The sequence below is a fragment of the Mesocricetus auratus genome, unplaced genomic scaffold, assembly GCF_017639785.1.
Source record: "Mesocricetus auratus isolate SY011 unplaced genomic scaffold, BCM_Maur_2.0 Super-Scaffold_100019, whole genome shotgun sequence".
In the NCBI taxonomy this organism is placed as follows: domain Eukaryota; kingdom Metazoa; phylum Chordata; class Mammalia; order Rodentia; family Cricetidae; genus Mesocricetus; species Mesocricetus auratus.
In genome coordinates this window covers 18,475,738-18,486,289 of record NW_024429200.1, presented here as the reverse complement: position 1 = coordinate 18,486,289, position 10,552 = coordinate 18,475,738, and positions in this window count along the sequence as shown.

Here is a 10,552-nt window from a genome sequence, read left to right as displayed (position 1 = left end):
TATTATTGGGTGTGTGGAGAGGGGTGCACCTACCTTTGCGCAGGTGTGAAGATCAGAGAACAACTTTATGGATTGGGTTCTCTTCTTCCAACTTTCCATGACACTAGGGATTATACTTGAGGTACCAGGTTTGTTCAGTAAGTGTGTTTACTCGTGAACCACCTCACAGCCCAATATCAAGTTTTATAAGGAAAACAAGAACAACAAACCGATGCATATTTCTTTTTTTATCAATATTTGCATCAGTTTGGTACTCATTTTGCTGGTTGTGTGTGTGTGTGTGTGTGTGTGTATGCGTGTGTGTGTATGTGTGTGATTTCAGAATGTCTGCCCTTCAGCGCTGCATTTACTGACTTCTCTGAATGTGTCTTTGCACCCTTTCCTGCTGTCTCCATGAAATAGTCCTTTCCCTTCCATCACTCAATAGACTTTCACTGTTTCACAGCTGTGCAAACAAACTATAGTAGCAATGTAGCATTATTTTGTCTACTTCTCTGGGGTCTTATTTAATGTATTTATTTTGTTGTTATTGTTACTTTTGCTGCCCTTTGCTTGTCTTTCTATGCACTTTCCTTGTATTTACTACTAATCCAACTGGCTGTCCTTGGTGTGTATCTTACTCTTTACATTTAGAAACAACTGTATGTTGCCCATTTTATCTTTCTAAACAAGTGGCTTTGGGAATGCTCCATCATGCTCCACAAGAAGATGACAGGCTCAAACTCACAACGCCTCTTTTGTTTTGGTTCTTTCATTTCCCCCATGTTGGCTGTCCTGTACATGAAGACCTTGTTTCCTCTTCTTCTCCCTTGTGATATCAAGTGGATTATTCAGGGCAACTTTTTGAGGCAGATGCTTGGGTGTCAGTGTTTTGAAACTCACTCTCCTGGAAGCATCTTACTCTCTTCTTGCCCTACTATTTTCTTTTTACATCTCAAAATTGTATTACCATTTTCTTTTTTCCCATTCCTTACATTTTTATGAATATACATCTTCAAAATTATCTTTATTATTACTTAAATGAAGTCAAGATAAAATAAAAGTAGGTGTTGTGTGGGCCTTTTGGTCACTGTAACAAGAGCATCTATCATAAACTGCTTAAGAGAGCTGTATTTTAACCCAGTTTCAAAGATTTTGGTTCATAATCTTTAGCCTGTTGACTCTGGACCCATGATGAAACAGGACAGCATAGTGGTGATAAAAGCTGCTTAGCTTATGGTGGACAAGAAGAGTGCATTATAAGACCGAGTGCCCTAGGACATACCCTAATGTACTTTACCAACCTAAGCCCCACCTTTTCAAGTTTCACTGCCTTCCAAAATGAAGTCATCAGGTAGGGATCAAAAATTCAATATACAAGGCTTTGGAGGGGAGGACATAGCATGTCTAAACTATAACAATAGCAATGTCTGTGTTCTACCAATAGTTTCCCAAATTGCCTAACTCCTCTCCCTCCCTCCCATCCCCCTTCTCTGTGTGTGTGTATACCAGTGTAAGTTCTTTCAGTTCAGTCGGTTCTTTTAACTATTTTCAGATTCTAGAATCTGTGAATGTAAGGATATACAGTCACTTCTATCAACTGCGTCTTGCCAGATTCATGATGTTCCTCTGCTTGCCTTTACATATGCTCTTAAGGGTTCATGTTAAACATGAAACGTTGAAGTCTGGAAATTGCAGTGTGGCAATAGGAGTGAGGAAATATATTCCATCATCTCCAGTATTTTCTAGTATTTATTGATACAATATGGCAGTTTTGCCATCATTGAAGAGGAAATTTTCTCCTGTCATGTACTATTTTAGTTGAATGACAGCATTCCTAAGGTTAAGGATTTTCCCCCAATTTTTTATCTTCTAAAACTTTCACACTGACAGGCAGGTAGATTACCCTGAACAATGATGAATGTGGAATACTGAATTGTTCTCATTCCCATAGATATCACTTACAAGGTTGCATTAATGGCTGTACCATACTTTAAAGAAATTGGTTAGTGGCTATTGATTTTGGCAGTGTTAACATGTGCTTAAGGGTGTGACCTTGCTTTCACCTAATTTCTTCATTTCAAACTAAAATTGCTGTGAATCACTCCATGGCTGTTTCTGATATGATGATTAATTTTACAGGTTGCAAAACATGGATGAATGGGAGATTCAACTAAGAGTTTAAGTGAAAATTTTTCATTTAAATGTATTAAAGGAAAATAATTCTCAGCATGACCTAAATCCTCGCTCAGCTGATGATATTTATTTCAAACTCAAAAGTGGTTATTAGAAAAGAGAAACCAAAATCCTCTTTAAAACAAGGCAATTTCTATGTTCACTCAAAAAAATGCTAGTTTTCCCCTAAGGATTTGATTTTTATTTTATTGGGCACAACAGGAACTAAATTATTAATAAAATAGAGGCTTGTTTATTTTTATCTTGCCGTGGATAATTTGTAGTTTCCAAATCTCTGAAATAATGGAAAATGGGTCTTTTATAGTGGGACCAGGATGTCAGGTTCTAATAAGAGTATCTCAACAATGTTATCTGTCATGTGCTTTTTATGAGTGCCCTTGCTGGGAAAATGATCTCAGTAACATGGAGATGCTGGTGCACTTTTCCTAGTACAAGACTTCTTACACGACCACATGCAATACAATCATAGACAGGTTTACAATTTGAAAGAAAAAAAGTTATGTCAATAAAATTAGGGTTTGATGTTTTCTTTTTCTTTTTTACAAACTGTAGTTCAACCGAAGTTCTCCATCTCCTCACACAGATGCACTCGTTATCTCCAGTGGGTATGGAGCAGAAAGATACTTGGGAGCAGATCCTGCAGGGTGTGGCTCACCCCAGGATGTATGTTCTGCTGAAAATACCACACTAATTTTGGGGGTCATCTCAGACATGATGCCTTGGTCTTTTGGCTCCTACAGTGTGTTTGCTTTCATTCATCCTCCTCATCCTCATCTTCCTCTCCATCAGATGGGGATGTACAAGGTCGGATCTACCTGTAGCAGTTAAGCCATTTTTTCTACCATTTGTGTGACCAAGGGGTGGTTTCTCTGCCGTCAGCTTTTCTGCATAGCCACTACAACTCCCCCTTCAGTCACACAGCAGTCCAGACACTCTCTGAGCAGTTTCTCTTGCTGATCCTCATTACCCAACTTTTAGAGGAACATAAAGAAAAGGAAGTAACACCGCAAGGTCAGACACTTGGTAGGGATAATCTGAAGCTGCTGTGATAACGAAAAAGTGAAAGCCAACAATTGTTTCAACCTAACTTCAACCTTTTGTCACTTTTATCATTAAAAGCCGGGAAGTTTTTTTTTTTTTTTTGTGGTTACAATTAAATGAGGAAATAACCTCCTCCTAAAAACTGGGGCTACAGAGAAAGAACATCTTACATGACATGACCTTTACAGAAGTACCAACAAAGGTATGAGCTTCAGACATGCCAAGGTAAGTTCCCTGGTTAACTTACATTTGGGCTAGAATTGTACAAGTCATGGTCTATGAATTATTTTCCTTGATATTGTGCTTATGAGTGTTTTGCGGTCATTACTAGAATATATAATAAACAGCCATATAATTTTCTAGAAAAAAGGAAAACAAAATCTAGAGACAACACATTTAGAAAGGAAAGGTGAAATAATATACAAGCAAAAAATTGCAAAGAAAAGAATAAAACAACAGTATACATTTTGAGAATAGAGAAACAAATTTACTACTGAAAAAAATGAGCCTGTTCCAAAACTATTTTCTTTGTCCAAAGGGAACAGGTGCTTAAAGAGAACAATGTGGAAACATTGGAATAATGCCATCCTTGATAAACTTCATGAGAAAGGACATTTCCCCATTCAGCTATAAACACTTGATGGTGCTGGAACATGGAGTGTTGGTTTCTCAGTGATGTAGCCTATGTGTTTCAGACACACGATGACTTCTTGCAGAAGGGATAATGGCACAAATTAAATGTTAACCATTATTGTTGCCCTTAAGAATGTTGCATTTCTAATAAAATGTGAAGAACATATGTTTGTATTTAATTATAAAAATAAACGTGATAAATTAAACAAACATTTAGGAGAAGGGAAAGTTGGGGACTTTGTTAATCTCTTTTGCAGAGAAGAATCCCATGAGAAGGCCTTATTGAGGTCTGACTTAGCCACTAAGTACTTAATCCCCTAAAATGCACAATTTTATGATTTGATTATATAGTTGTATAATCTTTACTTCAGTCTTGTTTTAGGACACTTTCAGGACTCCTTAAAGTTTATTGCACTAGTTTATAATAACTGAAGTTTCTAATCCCTAGAAAAATAGTGTTTGGGTTTCTTTATTCACAGATTTTTTTTTAGAAATTACATGAGTGGAATCAGACAATATGCATACCTTTTTATTTGCCATATTTTGTTTAACATGTGTGATTCCTCAATGGTATCATATGGTCACGTTTTTCCTCTACATTGGGTGCATTTCACTGTATTGTGATGCTGCATTGCATTTGTCCACAACTAAGGGATGTTTTATTTTCCTTAGTGATTTTTTTCTACAAATGATACAGTTATGAGCACTTCTTTTTGTATGAATTTACTTTCTTCAGTCTTCAGAATTTCAAGTACAGTGTTTGCGTAGTACTTCAAAGAGATATTCACTATCTAGAATTTGTAATACCTTTTTCAAAAAAACAAAAACAAACACAAAACCATAGTAATTTTTCCAACCGATTACTTCTTTTTTTTCTGTCAGTTGAATTGACTATAAATGTGGAGGTTCATTGCAGTCTGCAGTTTTGAAGTCTGGTAGGTATATCTTTGTGGTTTTTTTTTTGTAATGATTTTTTTTTCTTTTTCTTTTTTTATTTATTTTCCAGTTTAAATTTAGATAAGAAACAAGGTTGCTTCACAAGTCAGTTCCAGGTCCCTCTCCCTTTCCCTCCCCTCCTCCTGTGCCCTCCCCCCAACCCCCCCCCATTATACCCTCATTCCCCCAGGGAGAGTGAGGCCCTCCATGGGGGTGTCCATAGTCTGTCATTTCATATGGGGCAGGGCCTAGACCCTTCCCCAAGAGTTCAGGGTGAGAGTGCACCTCACATTGTTCTATAGGAGTCCAAAGTCTGTGTGTATACTTGGGATGGGTACTGATCTGCTGCCCAAGGCTCAATAGATTCCCTAGGCCTCCTCACTGACACCCAGATTCAGGGGGGTCTTGATCAGTCCCATGCTGGCTTCCCAGGCTGATGCCTTGGGTTCAAAAGTTAACCTTTGTCTGGTCAGCTGTTTCTGGGGGTTAAACCAGCCCAGTCTTAATCCCTTTGATCATCAGTCCTCCCTCTCTGTTACTGGCTTTCTTGAGTTCAGCTCAGTACTTAACCAAGGGAGTCTGCCTCTTCTTCGATCAGCCACTAAATGAAGTTTCTGTTTCCCAGACTCTCTAGCCATAGGATTGTAGGCTGGCACTCCCCAGATCTATGTCTAAAAAAAATCCATATATGAGAGAGTACACGCCATGTTTCTCTTTTTGTGACTGGGTTACCTCACTCAGGATGGTTTCTTCTAGTGTCGTCCATTTGCCTGCGAATCTCATGATTCCATTGTTTTTTTCTGCTGAATAGTACTCCATTGTGTAAATGTACCACATTTTCTCTATCCACTCTTCAGGTGAGGGACATCTAGGTTGCTTCCAAGTTCTGGCTATTACAAATAAAGCTGCTATGAACATAGTGGAACAGACATCTTTGTTGTATGAATGGGCATCTTTTGGATATATGCCTAAGAGTGGAGTTGCTGGGTCTTGTGGTAGGTTTATTCCCATTTTTCTGAGGAATCTCCATACTGATTTCCAAAGTGGCTGAACCAGTTGGCACTCCCACCAGCAATGGAGTAGTGTCCCCCTTTCACCACATCCTCTCCAGCATAAATTGTCATTGGTGTTTTTGATTTTAGCCATTCTGACAGGAGTGAGATGGTATCTCAGAGTTGTTTTGATTTGCATTTCCCGGATGGCTAAGGATGTTGAGCACTTTCTCAAGTGCCTCTCTCCTCTATTGAAAACTCTCTATTTAGTTCTGCAGCCCACTTTTTAATTGGGTCCTTTGATGTTTTGGAGACTTGCTTCTTGAGTTCTTTGTAAATTTTGGAGATTAACCCTCTGCCAGATGTGGGATTAGTGAATATTTTTTCCCATTCTGTGGGCTGCCTTTTTGTCTTGCTGACTGTGTCCTTTGCCTTACAGAAGCTTCTCAGTTTCAGTAGGTCCCATTTATTAATTGTTGATCTCACTGTCTGTGCTACTGGTGTTATGTTCAGGAAGCTGTCTCCTGTACCAATTCGTTCAAGGGTACCACCCACTTTCTCTTCTAAGAGGTTCAGTGTGGCTGGATTTATGTTGAGGTCTTTTATGCCTATGAAAGTACAAGAAGCTTACAAAACACCAAAATAGACTGCACCACAAAAAAGTCCTCTCACCACATAATAATCAGAACACCAAACTTACAAAATAAAGAAAAAAATATTGTGAGCAGCAAAGGAAAAGATCAAGTAACTTATAAAGGCAGACCTATCAGAATTACACCTGACTTCTCAATGGAAACTCTGAAAGCCAGAAGGTCCTGAATAGATGTTTTGCAAATGCTAAGAGAACATGGATGCTGACCTGGACTGCAAATACGCAGCAAAGCTTTCAATCACTATAGATGGAGAAAACAATATATTTCATGACAAAACCAGATTTAAATAATGCATATCCACTAATCCAGCCCTACACAAATTACTGGAGGGAAAACTCCAACCTAAGGAAGTTTACTACACTCACAAAAAATATAGGCAATAGATAATCCCAGGCTACTAAACACCAAAAGAAAATAAAGGGGGATCTACATACAATACACCACCACCACCAAATTCAAAACGAACAATAATTAACAATCAATGGTCATTAATATCCCTCAATGTCAATGGTCTTAACTTGCCTATAAAAGACACAGGCTAACAGAATGGATATGAGGACAGAATCCATCCTTCTGCTGCATACAAGAAACACACCTCAAATTCAAAGAACGACATTGCCTCAAAGTTAAGGGTTGGGAAAAGATTTTCCAATCAAATGGACCCAAGAAACAACCTGGTATAGCAATTCAAATATCTAACAAATTAAACTTCAAGCTAAAATCTATCAAAACTTCAGGAGGCATCACCATCCCTGACTTCGAGGTCTATTATAGAACTATAGTAATGAAAACAGCTTGGTATTGACACAACCACAAACAGGTAGACCAATGGAATCGAATTGAAGACCCTGATATTAACCCACACACCTAGGAACACCTGATATTTGACAAAGAAGCTAAAGTTATACAATGGAAAAAGAGAAAACATCTTCAACAAATGGTGCTGGCATAACTGGATGCAGACATGTAGACAATTGCAGATAGATCATATCTATTGCCATGAACAAAACTTAAGTTCAAATGGGTCAAAGACTGCAACATAAATCCAGTCATACTGAACTTCTTAGAAGAGAAATTTGGAGGTACCCTTGAATAAATTGGTTCATGAGATCACTTTATGATCATAATTCCACTAACACAGAGAGTGAGATCAACAATTAATAAATGGGACCTCCTGAAACTGAGAAACTTCTGCAGCAGCCCACAGAATGGGAAAAGATAGTCACGAACACCACATTTGACAAAGGGCTGATCTCTAAAATATACAAAGAACTCAAGAAGCTGGTCACCAAAACACCAAACAATTCAATTTAAAAGTGGGGTATAGAACTAAATAGAGAATTTTCAAAAGAGGAATCTAAAATGGCTGAAAGACCCGTAGGAAAGTGTTCAACATCCTTAGCCATTAGGGAAATGCAAATATAACCAACTGTGATATACCATTTTACACAAGTCAAAATGGCTAAAATCAAAACACCAATAAGAGTCTGTGCTGGAGAGGATGTGGAGAAAGGGAAACACTCCTCTATTGCTGGTGTTATTACAAACTTGTGAGACATGTTTGGAAATCAGTATGGCAGTTTCTCAGGAAAATGGCAATTAGTCTACCTCATGATTCAGCAATTCCACTCTTGGGCACATACCCAAAGTATGCGCATTCATACAACAAAGACATATGTTCAACTATGTTCATAGCAGCATTGTTTATAATAGCCAGAACGGGAAGAAATCTAAATTCCCCTCAACAGAATAATGGATGGAGAAAATGTTGTACATTTACACAATAGAGTATTACTTAGCAGGAAAAAACTGAAATCTTGAAATACGCAGGCAAATGAATGAAACTAGAAGAAACCATCCTGAGTGAGGTAATCTTGACACAAAGACAATTGTGATATGTACTTATTCATATATGGATATTAGACACAGAGCAAAGAAGTACCAGCCTACAATTCACACCACCAGAGAAAATAGAAAACAAGGAGGACCCTAAGAGAAAAATACATGGTCACCCAAAGAAGGGGAAAGGGAAAAGATCTCCTGAGAAAATTGAGAGCTTGGGAGGGGGAGGGAGGTATGAAAAAGAGAAGGGGAGAAGAGGATCAGGAGGAGAACAAGAGGGATCAGGAAAACCTAGACAGAGGAGGAATAGAGGACAGCAACAAAAGAGATACATTAATAGAGGGAGCCAGTATAGGTTTAAAGAGAAATCTGGCACTATGGAAATGTTCAGAGATCCACAAAGAAGACCTCAACTAAGAATCTAGGCAGTAGTGGAGAGACCTTTCCCTTTGATGACCTTTCCCTATAATGAGATTTATGACTACCTTAATTGCCATCCTAGATCCTTGATCCACTAGGTGATGGAAGTAGAAGCAGGCACCCACAGCTAAGCACTGAGCCATACTCCTGGAATCCAGTTGTAGAGAGGCAGGAGGGATGAGCAAAGGAGTCAAGACCATTCTGGATAAACCTTCAGCTGACCTGACCAAGTGATAGCACAGGGACCCCAGTCATAAAACTGGGGAACCAGCATTGGACTGAACAAAACCCTCTGAATGTGACTGCCAGTTAGGAGGCCTGGGCAGTCAATGGAACCTCTGACAATGGAACCAATATTTATCCCTAATGCACACATGGACTTCGGGAGCCCATTCCCAGATACACAGAGGAGGGCCTAGTCCCTCCCCCTAATGATGTGTCAGACTTTGATGATCCCCTATGGCAAGTCTCACAGTCCTTGGGGAGTGGTTGGGGTGGGTTGGGGGGGTTGGTAGGGGGCATGGGAGGATGGGAGGGAGAGGGAAAGTGGGAGGGATTGATTTGCAAAATGATGGTTTCTAAATAAAAAAATAAGAAAAAAGAAAAATAAATTTCCAAACAATATTTTGTAGTTTCATTGAACAGGCCTTGAGATACTTTCTTCATATTTGTTCCTAATCTGTTCATGATATAACTGATGCACACTTCAAGCCAGTCAAAATTCCACCATGGATGGAGGAGAGGCTCTGGGTACCCCACCCTAACTGAGAAGCTATTGGTAGCTGATGGCCTCTGAGGCAGAGTAACTTTTTGGGGGTTGGGGAATATAGTTACTGAGAGATTGCTCATGCTTCAGTGAATGGCTCTATACACATTGACTTAATTGGACTCATGGGACTATTAGTGATGATGATGATGATGATGATGACCATAATGGACATCAAGTTGGGAGAAAGATGAATTGGTGCCTCTCAGTGGCAGCTTGAGGGAGGTAATAGGGGATAGGTATAATCAAAGTACGGTGTATACAGGCATGAGCTTTTTAAAAGAATAAATAAAAATATTATTAGTTTTTCTAAGTATTTTAATTTTTGATGTTACTGTGAATGAACTTGTTTTCATATGCAGATTTTAGTTATTTATTATTGATATATATATGTAATTATTTGTCTGCATTAATCTGTATTCTTTAATCTTGCTATGTACACTTACTGATTCTAGTTTTTATATATAAATATTCCAGAATTTTTACTTTTACAAAGACCATGTCATTTGACCATAAAGAGTATTTGATTTAAGACAGGCGGTGGTGGCGCATGCCTTTAATCACAGCACTCGGGAGGCAGAGGCAGGCGGATCGTGAGTTCGAGGCCAGGCTGAACCGACAGCCTCCAAAAACAATACAGAGAAACCCTGTCTCGTAAAACCAAAAAAAAAAGAGTATTTGATTTGTTTTTCACCTGTTATTTCACTGACTAGAATTCTATGTATAAGGTTGAATAAAAATAGTAAGAGCAGATCCTTGTTTTGTCTTCAGTCTTACAGAAAAATAATAAGTCTTTAATCATCAAGAATAATACGGGCTGTCGGGCGTTGGTGGCACACACCTTTAATTCCAGCACTCAGGAGGTAGAGGCAGTCGGATCTCGGTGAGTTTGAGGACAGCCTGGTCGACAGAGCAAGTTCCAGGACAGGCTACAAAGCAACACAGAGAAACTCTGTCTCAAAAACAAAACAAAAAGATAAACAAAAAAGAAAATAATGCTGGCCTTAGAGCTACCTGCAGATCCTCTAAAGAGCAAATTAAGAACATTCCCTAATTATCTTCCCTGGCTGAGGACAGTTATAAAGCTTAATAAC